This window comes from Eleutherodactylus coqui, chromosome 5, assembly GCF_035609145.1.
Source record: "Eleutherodactylus coqui strain aEleCoq1 chromosome 5, aEleCoq1.hap1, whole genome shotgun sequence".
Taxonomy (NCBI): Eukaryota; Metazoa; Chordata; class Amphibia; order Anura; family Eleutherodactylidae; genus Eleutherodactylus; species Eleutherodactylus coqui.
The window spans coordinates 145,985,128-146,005,349 of NC_089841.1; the positions used below are offsets into that span (position 1 = coordinate 145,985,128).

The 20,222-nt window shown below is 41.7% G+C and overlaps 1 protein-coding gene across 1 annotated transcript in view; it reads left to right on the top strand.

The window, feature by feature from the left end:
• The first annotated feature begins 5,725 nt into the window (after positions 1-5,725).
• TMEM132B (transmembrane protein 132B) overlaps positions 5,726-20,222 on the top strand; it is a 593,064-nt gene continuing 578,567 nt past the window's right edge. The window contains exon 1 of the mRNA XM_066603397.1: positions 5,726-5,768. The gene's annotated coding sequence lies outside the window, so the exon portion shown is untranslated. The remainder of the gene's footprint in view (positions 5,769-20,222) is intronic.

A 20,222-nucleotide genomic window follows, 5' to 3' on the forward strand; every position in this document is an offset into this window, starting at 1 on the left:
TGACTGTGTGCTGTGGGCCCTAAAGGATTAGCTGCAGGTAAACCTGACTGCAGGGTGGTATATTAAAGCAGCATATATTACTTGCTGAATAGACATTAATATAGCTGAGCAGGGGCTGGCTGAAAAATCCTAGCCTAGGGGGCAAGCACATAGCACTGTCCCATGAGTCGTGTTCTATCCTTAACCTGTTAACCTCCTCCTGCTGCATAATGGTGGCAGAGGAAGCTAGGCTTTAAATCCATTCACTGAAAAAAGACCACGCAGTACACACAATATATACAGGTGAGCAGTCTAGCAGGTTATTTAAAAATCAAGATCAAAGGTGTTCTCACTCACTTGCATGGCTTAATCAAAAGTCATCCATGGCAGGCTTGGGGGGCTTCACAAGGCCCCAGACTGGCATAATAACCAAACGGCATTCAGTCCACAATCCTGTTGCAGGCGGGCTATTTAGGGAGACAGAGGGAGCTTTCTATGTCTGTCAAGCCATTGGAAGAAGTGACAGCAGCATAGAAAGCGTTAACTGCTGGGATTGGAGTTATCCCGGCAGTTGCTGCTGGTGTCAGCTGTCAAAGTCAAACCATCCATAGTAAGCCTGGGGGTCTTCACAAGGCTCCAGGCTGCTATGGTAACTGAACAACAGCCCATGATCTTGTTGTGGGTAGGCGGTTCAGGTGACAAAGGGAGCCCCCTCCCTCTGTGGGGCCATTTAAATGCCGCTGTCAGAAGCAACAGCAACGTCTAAAGGGTTTATTGCCGAGATTGGAGTTATCTCTGATCCCAGGAGTTGAGGTCAGGTGTTAGATGTCAAAAACAGCTGCTACCCACGGCATATAAAGGGGCCTTGGCTCCTAAGCCTGCTTTATATATTGATACCCCGCTGTACTGTGAATGCCGGGAAAGAGCCAAATAAAATGTAACTCGCAGTTTTTCATTTTGTGAACACATAACATGCAGAGAGCTCATCAAGTTATTGATTTCCATATTTACCTGTGAGACCTAAACCATAGACAGCAATGAAACAATGTAGAATCTGCACAGAATTTGGATTTCCTAAGGTTTTCATATTGCTTTTTCAGATCGCTGCCTTTTCCCGTTGCAAGGAATCAGTAACTTACAAGATGTTTAAGAATAGTACTGCATTTATCCAGGAGCGGAGATTCCTTTGTCTAGAGTTGTTCCTTTTAAGACAAGCAATTTACAGACTAAACTGTGCAGTTTAAAGGGAAACTCAGCATATTTGAGCCCCATAAAGTATGTTATAGGGTTCAAAGATGAGGGAACAGGGAGTCAGTCCAGGGAGGTGTGTTTCATACTCACCGGGTGCGCTGTTCCTGCGCTGTGTCCCCTGCAGTTGGCGCACATACACAGCGTGACTTTTTCCAGATGGCTCTGCATGCACCAACTTAACCCTTTCCAATCCACTGTCTGACGTCTAAAGACATTATGATTTAAGGCTGTACAGCTGCGATGTTGGAAGACGTCCATTGGAAGACTGTATATTGCCAGCCTCTCTGCTGTCAGAGCCTATCCAACGTGTCACATCATGCAGTACTGGCTTTAGCCAGAATATAGCACCATTGTATAACAGCAGAAAAAGAGCAAGCCCCCTAGGAAAACCAGGATACAAATTGGATTGGAAAGGGTTAATGGGACCACTGCGCAGGAACAAGGGCACTGGGTGAGTATGAAGCACAGCTCCCTGGACTCCCCGTTCCCTCACCTTTGATCCTCATTACATAATTTATGGGGCTCAGGTTGATGACAGGCTCCATTTAAAGGTGCAAACTGTAGGCTAATCAGCTAAGAGAAATAATTTCTCCTATTAGAACCTCAAAGAGATCCTTCTTTTTTGGTCAAATTTCTTTTTTTTAGAATTTTGTAACACGCATAAAACAAAAGTGACATGAGCAGTAGATACCACACAGGCTATCACTTATACAAAAGGTGTATACACCACTACAAACAGAGAATGACAAATAAAATAGAGGTTATATAAGCGACATCGGTTTGTTAAAAGTATAAGCAAGGGATGCTAAGAAAAGGGCATTGTAAAAGTGCATATAGACAGGGCTGCAGGGTGAGATGCCAATCATAGTGCCAAGGTGTTAGTCTGTTGAGAGCAAGTTGGACAGAGAGTTGGTGATTGAGTCAACTCCAACCATTGGTGGAATATGGGGTAATTGAACCAATGATCCACTAGAAGCGGTTGTAGTCAATTTAGTATTTCCATGTGTTTGCCAGGTATCAGACTTATGGATATAAAGTTCTTCAAAGTGAAATAATTGATGTTCTTTCTCCCGCAATGGATAGATTGAGGGAAGTTCAATGTCCTTCCATTCATGTGGGATGAGTTGAGCAATCAGCTGTGAGGGGCTCAAGGGCTATTCAGTGGGTTGCAGTAGCACCTTTGAGTGCCATTTAAGTACTACATACAGTGGATAAAGTACTGTAGTTTAAAGAGAACTGTCCAGTGACAAATATTCTTTATTTTACTGCCAAGAATGTCGTAATAAATTGTTCTCTGTTGAATTTCTCTTTTAACCATTTACTGTACATCTGAAATATGGAACTTCAAATAAAGCACTAAAATATAAACATATATTGTGTTTAAAAGGCTTTTCCAGTTGTAAACTACTGATGGCTTATGTGCAGGATAGGTCTTCAAAAGCTATTTTAACTGGTCCTGTTACTGCGCTACTCTCCCTTCAATGGCAATGTCCATTGCTTATATGCAGCCTCACCTACTACCCCTGTCACTAGTGATGCTTTACAAGGGGCAGTACTATTTTCCGATGCAGCTAGGTCATCTGAGCGAGTCAACACCCGCATAACACAGGGAGTGGAACCCATCCAGCCTTCAGCACAGCCGTGCTGATGATAGGCAAGATGAAGCTACAGTTCACTGCTCGTTGGAGCAGGCATGTAGTTAACGTTGCTGGTGGTGGTGCGACGCAGGTTCAGGATAACCCAGCAGTTGACAGATGGAGACAGAGGCCATATTTTTTATAAGATCAAACTTTACTGAACTACGTGGTATTTGGTCATTCCACATTTTCTGATAACTGTAGCAACATCCCTTTCAACACATGGGAGTAGATACACTGGGTTAGAACTTTGGCTGCAGCCGGCCAACTATTCGCCAATCACGGCCGTTGGCCACTATCAAATTCTGCTTCACATAAAACAGACCTCATCCTGCCCCATGGGAGCTGCGTCTTTGAACTGAAATGCCAGATGTTGTAAACGTCACAATTTCAGAATTTTCCTAAGGATCTGTTGAGTCAAAACTACCTTTTCTCGTACTATTTATCTAGCGCCAGTTGGCCTGCTGCACCACTACACCAATGTTGGCATATCCGAACATAGTGGGCCTGCATGGACTCTTGCACTATACGCTCCTGCGTTGCTTTATCCACTCCTGCGAGTTGGACCCTTAACTAATAGCACAGTTCTCTTGCTCTCCGCTCAATTCCAGGCTCAATTCCTAATTAAGAACATAGGGCCAACTCTCCGCTCATACCTGAGCCCAAAGTCTCACTCATGCATGTATACTGGTATCTTCCGGAGTCTGCCCGTTTTTACATGTGTTGGTGTCCCCGTATCCTGCTCCCGGATGCATCCCAGACTGGGAGGTGACAATGCATAACATTGCAGTCATCAGCCACACCAGATGGCGGCTTTCCGAGCTGCTAGTAAGGAGGCGCGAGGCACCACTATCTACTTATAGATACATGTTCAGTCCCTATCCCCAAAGTTAAAGGGGTTGTCTCGCAAAAGCAAGTGGGGTTATACACTTCTGTATGGCCATATTAATGCACTTTGTAATGTACATCGTGCATTAAATATGAGCCATACAGAAGTTATTCACTTACCTGCTCCGTTGCTGGCGTCCCCGTCTAATTTCGCTGGCTTCTTGCCTTTTTAGACGCGCTTGCGCTGTGCGGTCTTCTGCCTGGTGAATGGGGCTGCTCGTGCCGGAGAGCTGGTCACCGCGTCGTCATCGTAGCTCCGCCCCGTCACGTGTGCCGATTCCAGCCAATCAGGAGGCTGGAATCGGCAATGGATCGCACAGAGCCCATGGTGCACCATGGGAGAAGACCCGCGGTGCACCATGGGAGAAAACCGCAGTGCATCCCTGGGAAAGGACCGGCGGCCATCTTAGGGAGAAGATTTTTTAAAGTCCTTATTTCGTCGGATCGGTGAGTAGCAAGCGGTTTAAAAACCGCTTTAATTTGCTATTTTATGCCAGGGGGGTGACAGGGGAAATGGGGTAATTTAAAATTTTGATGCTTGCCGCGAGACAACCCCTTTAAGTCTCTGCATAGTGGTTCTCTGTTCCTTGCAGAGCAGCCAGCAGCTTGTCAGAAAAGCAGAAAAGTCTCTGCAATAACTTGGCAGTATAGCTGAGGAGAATCCTTTGCAGGATAAGTAAGAAGAAATTATATTGTCAGCTGCCAGAGGTGGAAGGAGACTGATTCTTTCCAGAACCTGCCCCCAGCAACCCAGTATAGCAGTAGCAATAAGAGGGACACATGGAAGAAAAAGATGATTGAAACCGCATTGTTATACTAGAAAAATGGCAAATCACTATAAAACAGCTAGTTGGTGCATTTCAGGAATGATGGTGGAATTCGTCGGATTACCCTTTTAATGCTATTTAAATGACAGATAATGACTCTTTGCACACTTAGCTGCTGTTTTTTCTGTCCAGATCCTCTGAGGCACTGTATTTTGTCTGTGGACCTTTTGTCTTTGTAGTTCATATGTTAAATCAGTAGTTCAGTTAACCCTTCTAAATATCAGTAGTCTTACCCATCTTCATGCCTCTTTGATGCGTAGTCAAAATGCATTGTGAAAATTAGTTTTCATGTGAACCTGAATGAATGCAGAATTCAGCTTCAGCACCATTCACTTCAAAAGTTGAAATTACATGAAGTATCATTATTGGAGACCTTGGTCCAACGAATGCCAGTTCTTTTATCACCCTGGCCATGTCCCTGTGGGCACCATTGATAACGCAGCCCCTCGGTGTAACAGAACGTTTCATGTTGTCCAGAGAAACTGCCAGAAACACTTCCATTTGTCACGGAAAGAGTAACAAGCTGAATGTATTATAAGAGTAGCTGTTCTGCATCCACAACGCCTTTCATTGTTAACCTGTTCCTGGCCATGCTCCACAGAAACTGGTTCACAGAAGCCCAAACTGTATACATGTAGTCGTGTGGAAAGCCAGCTGTCCCTCATGTGAGCAGCATCACCCACCCCACTGCCACTCCATGCCCACTCCCCCCAGCCCCCACTGTTCTTGCTAGTGGTACACACAAGCTGCCAATCCCCAGCTCCCGCCTCCTTTCACATTGAAGGAGTTGCAGGGGAGTTCTCCTGGCCAGAGCTCTGTCACTGGTGGGGCTGGGAAGATGCTGCTGTCACACTACAGCCCAGGTTGGGATGCTACACAGGGCTAGCTTGGGAAAGCTCTACATAAGCCTTAAACTAGTCTGAGCAATGGATATTCTTACTATTCTGCTGTGCTAAGAGCAAGTAAAGTTCTTGTCAGTACCCACTCTTTTCTCTCCCTGACATGTGGGCAGCCAGCATCTCTACAAGTGGCACTGCCAAGGGTGACTTCTAGAGCAATCACCATCAGGATATGTCCTTGGTTTATAATAACTGCTAAGCTCTGCTTGGGACCCCAAAGATGACAGCCGGGGTAGTAGCCGTGCTCTCTGCCCTGCACCTGCTCTCGCTTGTGCTGCTTGGGAAAGGTCAGTGAAAGTTTCCTTTCTCTTCTTCTTCTCCTCCTCCTCTCCTCTCCAGGCTGCTCCTTAGCCATGTCAGATATGGGGAAGTGACAGGCGTGCAGCAGCCCCAGGGTTTAATGGAAAAGTGCTGAAGAGAAGCGTAGAAGTGAAAACAGGAAAAGCTGAGGATAGCGAACCCTCCTTGTGTTCAATGTTTCTAGATGTAGCAGAGCTGAGCCTGTTACTTAACTCTATAGTGCCTCCCGACAGTGCAATGAGGTTTACCTGTGGTTACATCATTATATAGATTGAAAAAAGACACAGCTCCATCAAATTAGTTATAACTTTATATGATAGATACAATGCCATTAGTTATCAGATAAGCATCTAATCCTTTTTTTTCAAATGCTGTCATTGTTCCTGCTCTTGTTGTAGGGCACTCTACTAGTTTGACTACTCTAAACGGTAAAGCAACCCTCATAAATGTTTAAATCGCCTTTCCTCCACCTGTAATGAATGTTGTCTGGTCCTTTGTTAGTAACGCTGTCAGCGATGTTGCAAAGACTTCAGCCAAATAACAAACTCAGCTCTGCTCTGTAAAGGCACACTTCTTACACAGAACATGTGCTCTGAGGAAATAGGCTGCACACTGGGCTGATAGGAAGAGGCAGCAAGCAGACATTGTATTTGTGCAAAATAATTTCCTTAATCACCTCGCAGAGCAGAGTCACTGAAGTTCAGCTCTAGAAGACAGAAAACATTAAGTCATTCTTAATAAAGCTGGGCTCCCTCCTGGGCACAAACATATGATAAATCTGTAAGTGCAAGAAGATTTACCGACGAAATGATTTTCACACTATACAGCCCAAAATGACATTTGTTAATGATAATTGGTACATATCAGATACTACAACCTCCTGAGATCATGATCAAACCCATACAAACTGGTTACATGGCTACAACCATTCTCTCCCCATACAGGATGCCTGGTGTGTATAGACTTTAGCATCAAAGTAACTAATTTCCAATTACTTATCTGCAAACACCACAGAGGAGAGGGAAGTTCTGTGACTTGGCAGCACATGTGCCTTTCCCCTTATCAGCTATTACCTTTTACTATGATCACAGGGGAGCAGTCCTGTGCCATCCAAATCACTTTAACCAGGGAGAATATTCCCATTGAGATTTAGTGAATGAACATACTGTATTCGGTATAATTGGAGCACAATAGCTGCAAAGTAACCTGATTCAGAAACCCTCATCTGTCACCTTAGTAATAGGTCACATAATATCTCAGTAATGTTGCATTTATTCTCTCTGCTGCTGTATCTAAAGTATCCAAGCAACAGATATGAATGCCCCAGTATAAATTAATGAAGGTCTTTTGATTTGATGCCATGTATGAATTGAGGTGATATAATCCCGTATTTTTCTACCTGCATCCCCTCCGCTTTTGCATCACTTTCCAGGATCATCAATCTCTAGTGACATATATTCTCAAAACACCTGAAAGGTAGTGGTTTGTGTTGGCATCATATCATTTGTTACACAGTCTGTTGGACCTAAGACTGATGATAACACAGTGGGCATTATATAGACTCTATTATATGCTTTGAAGACTACTGATCATGGGGATAATGATTGTGGCTACTGAAGTAGTTACTGACTCAGAAGCCCTTTTGTTTTATGTGTCAATGGCTCATGTGGTCTTTTGAACACAATGTTAAATGTTACAACACATTGGTATAATCTTCAGAGTTTAGGTGCGTAACCGAAACTTAAAAACATGTTGCACTTTAAAATCCCATACAGTAAATAGCCATATATGTTATAATCCTCTGGCATCTTGTATTGTCCAACATTGTCTTGCACCTCGTTTGATCTATTTCCAAGCTTTGCTATTGGGCATGCAGCTAAGAGTTCAGAAATACATTCCCTTCATTTACTTACCATTACTTTGAAGTTCCCCACCTGGGACTCAATGAAATTGTTGCTGTTCTTGGCTGTTTGTCAATGAAATATGGCAACCTCTGCACACACCAAACTATAATTGCATTTGATGCAAAGGACATTATCAGCTCAGTGTATGATTGAGCGCATGGTATGTGTACAAATCATTGGCTTGTATGTAATTTGTATGTGTTATGCCCTTCTGTGTGCCTGGCAGCTGGGCACAGTTGGTAACAGTTACTGTTGTGCAGTGAATGGGCCCTTATTGCTCTGCCAACAGATTCACCATCTTGAGGCTACATTATGACAGCACAATACGGGCATTTGGCTTTGGAAATGACAAGCTCAATATAAACATGCTGTGATTCATTAGTTTGTTGGGGACTGTGATATTATAGTGGAGAAACAGATTGAGAGCATTTCAATGGCCCTGGATATCTAATAACTCTTTCCCAGATCCGTATTGCCTGGCATTTCTATATTTGTCCCCTATATACAGTATATAAAGTGAATGCCATGTATTAAGTAGGCTGAATTCCAAAGTGACTGTCGGACGTGCCCTGTTTAAATGGAGAGGCTATGGACACACACTGGCTGAACAGATCCCCACAGAAATGCTGTGTGAAGGAGCATTATTCTTAACCTTTTAGACCCATTTCCCATGGCTGGTCAATCATATTCAGCATTTCAAATAAAATATACATTGCGTTTATATCCTTATCCACCAACCTATTCAGCAGGGTTTTGTATAGAATGCACTCACACCTTTTCCTGTCCCCTACGGGGGTCTCAATCTAGTTTTTCTGTCTTCAGCTAGTTTATTGAATGAACCGAATGAACCGAAACACCCAGAACAAACCTATACAGATATATGAAGAACACATGATATTTTGTTGCCCTTCTTGAGTTCAAACTCAACACCCCAGGCTCTAGGTGGTCTGTAAAAAATATAGAAATTTGGGGGAGTTTTGGATTCACAGTATAGCTTTGACTCTTAATAGATTATTCCCGGATACTGAAGACCTCATAACTCTACTGGATACATTTATTATAAAATTTATGTGTTGCTTAGTTTAAAGGTGATGATTTAAGTAATTTCTGCAGAAGACCAGCAGATCTCATAAATCTTCAGACATTTGTCTTGTAGTAACAAGTATTAGTCTTGCTTTTCACCTTGACTTGCTGAGAAATTAGATCTGTGGGTGTTAGAAGTGACATCTAGATGTACAGTACCTAACACTTCTCACTCTCCTTGCCTCCTCTCAACTCTGCTTTCTAATCCTCTCTGTTCTTCTCCACATTTGCCATCTCTCATGAGTTCCTCCCCTTTTCTCTTGTGAATCTCTGTCCTCCTGTGATAGTCTTGGTTCTCTTTTTTATTGTTTCACATGTGAGGGATGTCGTGCGTCTTACTTTATTGAGGTGTCTATTCATAGGTAATGCCAGTTATAACTCTCCAGGGATCCAACAGGAAGCTTTATTTCCTCTTGTATTTCTATTCTAGAAATGAGCCCGGTTATCAGCCAGGGCTATTGTTATCAGTCTATAAAGAGGCAGCTATATCTGTCTCCAGTGTTTTATATGAAGCTCAACCCCAGCTAGATCAATCGCTTTATTTTACGCCTCCCTGTCTTATGAGAAATTGACATGTTCTATTTTTAATAGCATAAGTTGATACATTAACCAGTTAATGAACCTTAGAAAGCAATCCCACTATTTCTGTAATATCAGAATGTCTTGCACTATTTGCATTGGTTAGTATTTATTGTTCTCTGTATATTATAATAAATGAAATATATAGAATGCATTACATACACACTGTGGTTCACCTAATTTTCCATACCATAAGCAATGCTAGGATTTGTAGGTGCACAAAAGCTGGTGAGACATGGCTGTCAGTTTGGACTGTCTGACTGTCCATTTGTTTCGTCTGTTTTGTCCTAGTCCAGCCAGCTAATCACCTTTCCATCTAATAACAGTGGTTTTCGAGGATGAAGTGTTGCAGCATGTCATCACTGCAGAGGTTCCTTGTGCCGGTTGTTGGGAATACCTTAGGGTTCCCCTCTTCTCTTACTTCTGGCGGCATCCCCTGTAGTGCATGGTTTAATTGATTGTCTGGGAGGTGGTTCCCCTGGTCATCCAATCAGCAATAACTTGATGGTATATAATCCGACCACGCCCCGTCATAGCCACTTGTCATTTTGCCTATGTCTACTGTGGTGTGCATCCTGCCTGTTCTGTTTGTCTGTTCTGAGCTTTGGTTGTCTGGATCCAGTTTGTCATGTTGATGTGTGAAAGCTATGCTGTGCTTGGTCAGTTTGACTGTCTGTCCATCAGTCTGTCTTTTGTCTGTTTGCTGGCATGTCAGTCCGTGTTTTCGTATGTCTGATCCATCCATCCAATTGGTAGTTGGTCATTTGGTTCATATTTGTTGTCCTACTCATCTGTTTGTGGGTGAACGTGAGCCTCATCCTGTTTATTCCCATTCGTCCATTGCTAGGTGGATGCTAGGGTCTTATCTGTTCATTCCATCCATAGGTATGTGAATGCCTGAATCCCCTCCGTCTATAGCTTTATGGATGCTTGAATTCCCTCTGTCTGTGAGTGTCTCATTTTGTATGCTTGATGTGGCAGTGTTCCCTATCTGACTTGTCCTTGTGTCCACTTATCCCTTTTTTTATCCATGGATAGACTAGGTACGAGACATGGGGCTGTCCTTATCAGGACGAATGCCCTGTTTTCAGGCAGGGGCCCACCAATGTCCTGGTTCCTTTAGGGAAAGTATTCACAGGTTTGTACTTGTCCTGACTGTGTCTCTTCGGTTTAGTCTGTCTTTCTCCTTTTTAGTTTAATTTCATTCCTGTCTAATGTAGGGCTTCATGATTTTCCCCTACACGGATGTGGCAGTTGCTTGATGCCTTATGTATTATTCTCCTAGTAACATTTACTTTTATGTAAAATATTGTGAGTACATGTATGGAGAACAATGTGATGCCTGTAGTCTTCAAGTAAGTTTAATTAGAGAGGAGCTCACTATTGCTGACCATCTACAAGATATCTATACATACAGTTATATATTTACCTGATAAATTAATAGATATATGACCCATGTCATGTTTTCTAATCTGCAAAGCAACCCAAAAAGAAAGAAGCATGCCCTTATATCCATCACTCATGATTACATTAGAGATCTTTGCCTGTCCGATGATAGATGATGGTTTTGTAATGGGTAACTGGACCTCAATTATAAAGAGATTTCCTATTAAAATTACAATACTCCTTATTTAAATTCTAGAAAGTATTGGCTTTGCATGATTGTTTTTGGTTAAAAGAAAAAAGATGTCCTGCCTGACATGGTGATTGTTATTTGAGAACATTTTTCTTTGTGTCTGTCATTTGATTCTATAATACAGAGACTGATATTGAATTCAAATAAAATGAAATAAATGACATTGATGGAGCACATCCCAATTCTGGGTCTTTTTAGTCAAAAGGACAAGATCAATTTATATAAGGAGCTGGTTTCTGTGTGCTCAGCAGCATGTTGAACATAGGGTGTGCTGTAGACCTCCGTTGTGTCTGAATAGAGATGGAACACAGAAGATTTTAGAAGCTGGATATTAAACCAAATATTGATTTGGTTTCTAAACTGAAGTAACAGTGAATAAATGATATTTGCAGTGGGTTTTCTCTGGGTTCTTTGGTTTCTTCCCATACTCCAAAAACATATTAATAGATTAATTTGCTTCTTATGAAACTAGTTCTATGGGGTGCGTGATAGAGAAATTAGGCTTGTCATATATGTTAGAATAACATTGGAGGCATCCTAATATGTATGGGGGCAACACAACTGTCTACTGGTGTCTGATATTGAGGAAACAGAGATTAAGCAGTTTATAATTCAGCAAGTTAACTCTTTGTGGGCTGGGAGATAAACAATGTCAATTATATGACAGCAGATTATCCCCTTGTCCGTATAACAGAAAGCATGCACTGATATATTCCAGGCATATGCATTTTTGGAGGGGGAGTCAGCGTAGATAGATGACACTTGGCATACACTATATTCATGGGGGCAGAGACTGAGTGACATTCTCTATCAGTACTATGGAATAGGTTGGTGCTATACAAGCAACTGTTATTGGATAAATAAGTAAAAAAATAAATACAATGGGGCAAATTTGCTAATATTGTCTAATAGCTAGACAGTGCAAACTTAGGCCCCCCCGTCCACGGCCGAGGCGGAACATCACTAGCCATATTCTGCTGAGGGGGAGGAGGGAGTGCTGACAGGTCTCCGAGATGAGGCTATCTAATAGATAAGCTCACCGCGGAGAATTGCAGCAATTGCAGCATGCTGCGATTTAAATCCCACTAGCGGTGAGTCGCTATGACGCAGGTGCTGCACTTGCCATAGCAACTCTATGGAAAGCTTTGCAGAGCATGATCCGCGGGTGATTTATTGCCAGCAGATCATCACCCGTGGACAGGCAGCCTTACACTAGACATTCTTAAAATGTGTCAGATGTATCACAGTAGCTCATTTTGGATGATATATCTGGCATATCTTTAGACTGTCTAGTCTAACGTTATGCCCATTATTAGGTTTAGTTTGTGCCTGAAATTGCACAATTTTTGTGCATTTAGGCCACACTCATTTTAATGAAGCCACGTCCCTTTGTCAGATGAGTCTTATAGCGTGTCCAAAAGTGTTTAAAAACACATACTTAATGTGGTGCAAACCATATAAATCAGTAGTAAATCCTTCCTCAATATTTCTAGCATGTCCTTGAGTCTTACTTTAAACAGCAAGAAAAGTAGATAAGTATAATCACACTGAATCTTTAAGATTTGACTGGGACTCTGATGACTGTGCTGGGGTTCTGGCTGACTCTTGTTCTTTCCCTCATAGATGCCCAGGACTGCTTAATTCAAGTTACACTTGTATACAAAATCTACTCTACCCCCCTCTAGTCTTTACACAGTTGGTGCCTTTGCTTCAGCAGACTACCCATGATGTTTAAGACTGAGACGTTTCTGCACATTCTAGGGATGTGGAGTCCTTTAAGATTACTGGCAAGATGAACCAGAATTTAAGGAATCCCACTTAAGTGCCCTGAGAATTATGCATCCCAATTACTGTTTCTTTGGTCTAGTAGATGATGTTTATGCAAACGTTGCAATCCACACTATGTATGAACTCCTATTATTCTATGCTAAAAAGTTATCCTGCTCAGTTGGAAGTGCCCAAAGCTAACATATATGGTCCAGGGATGTACTGATCACTTAATGTCTGAAGCCTTTGGGTTAATTGCCTAGCTACAGCAGTCAGGGCTGCAGACCCTTGAGTGGGTATCTGATAAGGCAATACTTACCTAATCATCATTTAACAACCACGCTTTGTTTCTTTAAGTTATAGTTCTCCCTGTATGACTCCTGGGTTGGAAATTGTCCTTCCCCCAAATGATCCCCCTTAAAAACAATCTACGCAGCATTCAAGATATTTCCTTTGTCACCATCTCTTCTATATTCGATGCTCACATGTTTCTTCTACGTATCTATTGTAGTGATTTGACGACTTTGTGATGCTGTTGTCTTCCTTGATCATTTCTTCTCTCTTCCTTGCCTACATGATGTCATTATTTCTGATATGTTATATTTCCTTCAGTCTGTTGATAAACGTTTCTTTAAAAATGTAACAAAATTAAAACAAATATCTAACTATAACTTGGGTTCCGCACATTCCTTCATGTATTACATTTGATTCTAACTCGTTACAAAGACATGTAAAGGAGACCCGAGGTGAAGGGGCAAGTGCTATTGTCTGTCTTATAGGCACAAACACTGAATTGCCTTCATTTCCATCCCCTTGTGCCGATTCCTCTCCCTGAGAACACTGCAATCATTTGTTTTTATCCCCTAGTCTTTTCGCTGTTTAATCCTTTCAATGCCAGAAGTGATGAGAGTTCATGGAATAGCGTCATTAACAGTCTCAGGCTGGAAGATATAGCGGGAACATGTCACATTGTCGGTGGACTGAGGAACAAGCAGATATTGTATACACTCCACTGCTTCTGGGACATATTACATTCATTTCCAAAGGAGTTGAACATGGCAGCTACTGGATATGCTGGGTAAGCAATCTAGGAATGCTAACTCCAGCAAAGTGAATCACCTTGGATAGGATGTCAATATAATAGTGACGTAAGCTCTATGGTAGAATTTTGGGGGTATTTGCTTTGTATCTGGCATTTTGCCCAGCTCTGGTGTGTGTATGAGTTTGGCAGTGACACCAGGCCATTGCTTTGTTGGCATCTTCACATGTTCCTTGGCTTCCGTCCTCGCTGGCAGCTGTGCAGCTGTCTCTGTTATGTGAAGGCAAGGAAGGGTCAACGTGCTCCTGTCCCTGATGAGCCATGTTTTCTTCTCTCTTACTGTCTTTTCTGTCTGTCACTTAAAAGGAAGGATTTGAAGTATCATAGAATCCTTCACATGGGTCATATTTTTACACGTTCCTTTGAATGTGGTGTCTTTTTTTCTTTTCTTGAGTTTTTTTTTTAAATGTGTCTTTTCATGCTGACAGGAGGAAAGTGTTTTTGTCAGTTAATGGTATAAGATTTCAGCAGACACTACATTAACCCTTTGAAGTCACAATCCTGTCTTTAATCTCAATTCTGAGACATCTATGAAAAAAGGGATAGATATCTTAACGCCCAGGTATGTCTGACCTAGCAAATTACCATTGACAAGCTGTTATTCAGTAGAGGACATAGTGAATGGATTTTCTTTTGAGTTATTACACCTTGCTACCGTTAACTATCTGTAATTGTTGTAGATGAAAGATAATGTACACGTTTAAGGGTGGCTTCACACAGGCATATGCATTACTCAGCGCAACATATTTGCATTGTGAACGAGTCTTTTTTGCGCTCATATCGGCATATTTACTGGGCTTTTTGCATTTGTAGGGCATGTTCTTTTACATTTACATACGGAAAAACGAACACGGCCCAATTTTAATGGCTATTTAGCCTGATGAGTTTCAGATACATTCTTTTTCCCATGGAATTGCGTAGCGTATTGTGCATCTCCTTGCGTATTATGTGCAGATTTGCGCACAACCCATTGACTTCTATAGGGACCTTTGGTGTACAAATGTGCACAAAAGTAGAGCATACTGTATTTTATTTTGTATGTGTGAAATGCACACACAAAAATAAGTAATGTAAATAAAGCCATTGAAATCAAAGGCTTCTATTCTCTGCATATTGTGCCCTCTAATAGCTCTAATTGCTGGGCTGCACCTGCACTTTGAGGTTTAGCCTGTCAATTATTAGGAAAATGCCAGCTATAGTGGCTGCCGTCAGAAAACGCGTCTTTGTTCCCTGCAATTTTTGAGCATCAGTGATGCTTTTTTTTAAGAATAATCCCGTATCGCATCGCAGCCACCCGTGATAAAATTGCATCACATCACGTGTTTGTTGCGTTGTGATGTGATAGATAGCAGGCTCCATAGGAAAACATGGGAGATAAAAAATTTGCACATTGCAGAAAAATAGAGCATGCTGCGATTTTTTTTTTGTTCTCTCAACAGCGCAAGAGTGAAAACACCATTAATGCGAAGGAAAACGTTGTAAATCCTTAGTTTCATAATCTACCTTATTACTGACTCTTGCATCAGGCGAAAATCTTGTGAAAATTGCACTATTTTCTAGCCTGTGTGAAACCCCCCTAAGTGCTCTATTACACAAGCGTGTGCGGATTTTAGTTGCGTAAATACGCAGCATATTTAAACAACCAAAATCCGTATATTCCCTGCATGCTGTGTTTTTTGTGTGCGTATTTATGTGCAGCCCCCCCCCCCAAAAAAAAGAACTCCACCATTTATTTAAATGGGCAATTGACTTTTATATAAGCTTTTTTGGTTCATAATATACACCCCAAATAGGACAGGCTGTGTTTTTTTTTCATGCGTCAGAAATACATGTGAAAAATACGCACATGTGTATTATACACGGTGCATTTACACCTGTGTGAATGAGCCCTTTGTGATATTTTAATTTAAAGTGAAGTGAGAACACATTGTAACTTGTCTGCTTTCGGAACTGATATGTGTTGTTCACCATTGTTTTTTAGACAGCGTGTTTCCACCTGTGTTTCATTAAAAATGAAGGCCAGTGCAAGTCATAATAAGAAATGGAGGAAGAAAACTAGAGAGAATTCTTTCTTCTCTCCTGCCATCCTCATTGTCTCCTGCCATCCTCTTGGCATGCTAAGTCATTAACATGGGTGTGAAGCCTCCATTCTAAGATTCCAGCACAGTGAAAGGCTGTCTCTGAAAAGTGTCCAATCTCTCACTGGATAGTGTATCCCTTAATTCTATTTCATCATCTGCCAATGTATTCTCTTATGGCAAACTTAAGCTTCTGGGTTTCAGAATGTAAATTCAAAGTAATTTTGTGGGGAAGGACACGATTATTTTACCAGGATTTTCAATCCAAGGGCATAGAGCTTAGTGATTACATCACCTTCTATAGCACAGTGATACATTTTCCCCTAAATCTCCTCATGTGATTGTAACAGGTACAGAGTATAACACCGTATATGAAAAAGCTTTACTGACATGATAAAGAATAATATGGCAGTAACACATAGCAGTATTATTTGGATATAATGCAAACGGTTTATAAAGTTCGATTAACGCTATGACTCGACTTGTAGCCTTTGGTGTTCTTTATATTGTGCATGCAATATGTAAATTGTTTACCTGAGCCAGGTGGAAATAGCTTCAAAGATGCTGTCTGAAAATAGCAATCTCCTCAGAAGTAACTATGTCTTCCAGGAACTTTAGTTAACCAAATCTGCTATCTGAAATATGTAGTCCCTGTCCTATGAAGAAATTATTAGCACCGTACCTTTGGGGAGGCTGTAAAATAATGAAATCAAGACAATCAGTTTTAACGGTAAATGATTACAAGCCAGCAAAACTTGAATACTTGCTGTCGGTCTACCCACCCATGCTGGTGGTCTGTCTCCCAATGACAGCTCAGTACCTGCGGTTGGTAAATGCAGATGATGTTTCTTTGAATAATGGACAGACCTTCCTCTGGTTCTCACCTTGCAACAGCTGGCTAGCATCACTCCTGGAATTCGAATTGCGCTCTCTTTCTAGTACAGGAAAACCCAGCTCTTCAGTAACACTGGGGCAACTCACTCCTCACAAGGCTCTCTGCTTTCTGCAAAAAACACAGAGCTCAAGAACATTGCCTGCCTTTATACCAAGCCCTTCAGCCAATCAATGGAAAACTCAGGTCCTATTAAGGGACTTCTGTCAGCTCTAATTTTCTGTCCATACTACGGGCATCTTGTCATAGAGCAGGAGGAGCTGAGCAGATTGATATATAGTTTTATGGGGAAAGATTCAGTATAACCTGTATTTTATTCATTTAAACCTCTGCATATATTGTGCTGTGTATAACTGTGCATTCATGGACAGCTGTCAATCACTGATAGGACCGCCCATTGAACTATTCAGCTCAGAATATGGTAAGGTTTAAATGAATCAAATAAGTTATACCAAATCTTTCCCCATGAAACTATATATCAATCTGCTCAGCTCCTCCTGCACTATCACATGATGCCTGCACTTTGGACAGTATGTTCAAGCCGACAGATTCCCTTTAATCCATAGTAGCAAAGTTAGAGTAAAAAAACAGTCATGTGACCTCTCTGAAAGGAACTTATATTAAGTTCAGAAATAACATACATAGATTTATATACATGGGTATTTAACACCTTATATGATGTCCATCCTACCATAGATTACACATGTGAAACACAAGGCCTGCAGGCTGAATCAGTGCGACCGCCTCATTTTATGTGGCCCACCGACCTTGCATTAGGCCTTCAAGGTGTAGTCCAGGCAGCACCTGCGGGTGATAGGTCAGTGGTTACAGACTCTGCACTGTACTACCGGGTTGGAGCTGCAGGCAGGGTGATTATAAAACCTGCAGAGATGTTGCCTGGCCAAAGGCTAGTAGGGGGTTGCTATTAGCGTCTGGTTGGACAGCATCCCTGAGTCTACTATTACTACTGTAGGCACTATGGGGGTCATTATGATTACTGGGACCACTATGAGGGTGTTTATTACTACTGGGACCACTATGGGGGTCACTATCACTACTGGGGCTACTATGGGGGGTCACAATCTTGTTCACATGGGACATAACTGCATTGCATTCACAAAAAAGCTGTGTATTTGCGTGACCAAAGATTGTTTATGCCCATGTTTTTCAGCCGCTTTGGTATGTTTTTATGTGCGCAAATACACTGCGTATTAGCGCACAGAAAAAAGAACCCAGACAGGCTTATTGAAGTGGTGCCCAAATGCGCCAATCTCCTGTGTATTCACTGCGTATTTGCGCTCGATTCACATCAATGGCCTATTGCATTGCATAATACACACCAAAATAGGTCATGCCACTTATTTTTGATGCGATTTCACATCACATGAAAAAGCATGCTCATTTGAATGAACCCATTGAATTCAATGGGTAATATACACTGTATTATGCGCTCAAAAAGTGTTGCGCAAATACGCTCATGTGAATGACCCCTTACTATAGAATTAAAATTGTCCCTTAATAGGCAACCATAAGGCTGATGTTGCCGTTGGCAAAAATAAGTTTAACACCCCTGCCATAGATCCACCGGAGACTGTCACATAGTATATATGTAGCATTTGAAAAAAACACCAGTGGTACATTGCAATTTTCCATAAACCAGATAATGAATGAACATTTAGTGAAGGGTCACAGTCTTCTTTAGGCTTATGCTTCTCCTGCTGATGTGAACATTGTCCTCCTTATACTGGCTGCAGGACACTATTACTGAAAAGCAGGGTACACATGAGTGAGCAGAACGGGAATTAAAAAAGCTTATACCATAGTCAAATGCACTTTATAAGAAGTGCTACTATTCATTTCTTGATCACATTTCCAGCGTCATCATCCACTACCCACACAATATTTCCCTCCTGAAGAACCTGATCTCTTCTAAATTTGCCTTCATTCTTGGTAAGCCTATGTTCCTAGCTTATAAACAGCAGTGCGGTAACATACTTCAGACTTGCATCTTTCACTTCAGAGCATTCTGATAATATACCAGAGATGCAAGCACGCAATCAGATTTTGTGCCCCTGCCCTACAAACGTATCATTAGACTGCTTTAGACTGCATGTGGACCAACAGACAAAGGCTGTAGTAAAACAGATTGTGTCTGCTGATTGACTAACATGGATTCTGCAGGGAACGTATACTCCCATCCGTTTCCCAGTTGTATTAGCAGGACATTCCTGCTTGTAAAGGTAGTAGAGATGAGCGAAACCCTGAAATTGGATTGGATCCATATTTCAGCCTTCATTGTCTTATAAGCTGCAGATTCAGTTCTGTAATAGAAATTCGTTCCTGTAATGTAATGAAATTCATACTTTTGGTGGAAAACTGTCAAAACCACTTTTCTAAATTCTTATAGCATGCTCTAAAAAGTACTCACTCTGGCCATTATATTGTATATTGTGGAGTTTCAGTTTCTGTAATTTCTTTGTATATAAGTTTATGTTATGGGGTGCATGTTATTATTATAAACTTTCCCTTTTTTTAGTCCCCATAGGGCAGTTGAACTTGCGATCGTAAGATCATTTATACCATATACCGCAATACTTTAGTATTGCAGTGTATGATATTTCTGCTGGCATTGTATTAAGACAGGCCACAAGCCTATCTTCAGAAGGCCCTGGGCGGTCATAACAAGTCAACAGCGCTTTGTTCTCTCATTGTGCAGGGGAGAGGGCAATGTTTGAAACCCCTGAACTCTGATTGGGGCATGTAAAGGGTTATTGGCCGCCATAGGTGTGAAATCACGGCTGTTGCGGGCGGGTGTCAGCTGGCAAAGACAGCCCAAACCTGCTGTGTATGGAGCGGACTCAGCTTCTAATCTCACTCCATATAAACCCCACATACAAACCCCGCTGCAGGTTGTACATGTACGCCCTTTAGCATCATGGAATTAAACTTTACAATGAATCCAGACAGACTGGAACACTGATGATAGAAATGTATGAGCTTTTAAATGACCATGCACAGATAGAGATTTGCTGCCTATTCTTTGTTGTTGCCGTCCATGCATAGCTAGGAAGTAGAGAACGCTTAATGTAATGAGAATGGACACTAGTGTCTAGGTATAATACTATTAAATAATACTATTAATGGGCTGATGGCTGTGAGCCGCTCCTGTCAAAAACCGCTATGACAAGACGTCTCTAAGTAATCAAAAAGAAACATCCCCACTCCTAGAATACTGACAGACACTAAGGTACATGTAGAAACTGTAATTACAATGAGTCAGTAGTGTATATGTACAATGGGCCAATAGTCAATGATTCACCTGTATGCATATAGGAGTTAGTGAAGTGGGAAAAAGTACCTTGACTGGGTTAGCATAATAGCTCCCTGTAGTCCATCCCAGCTT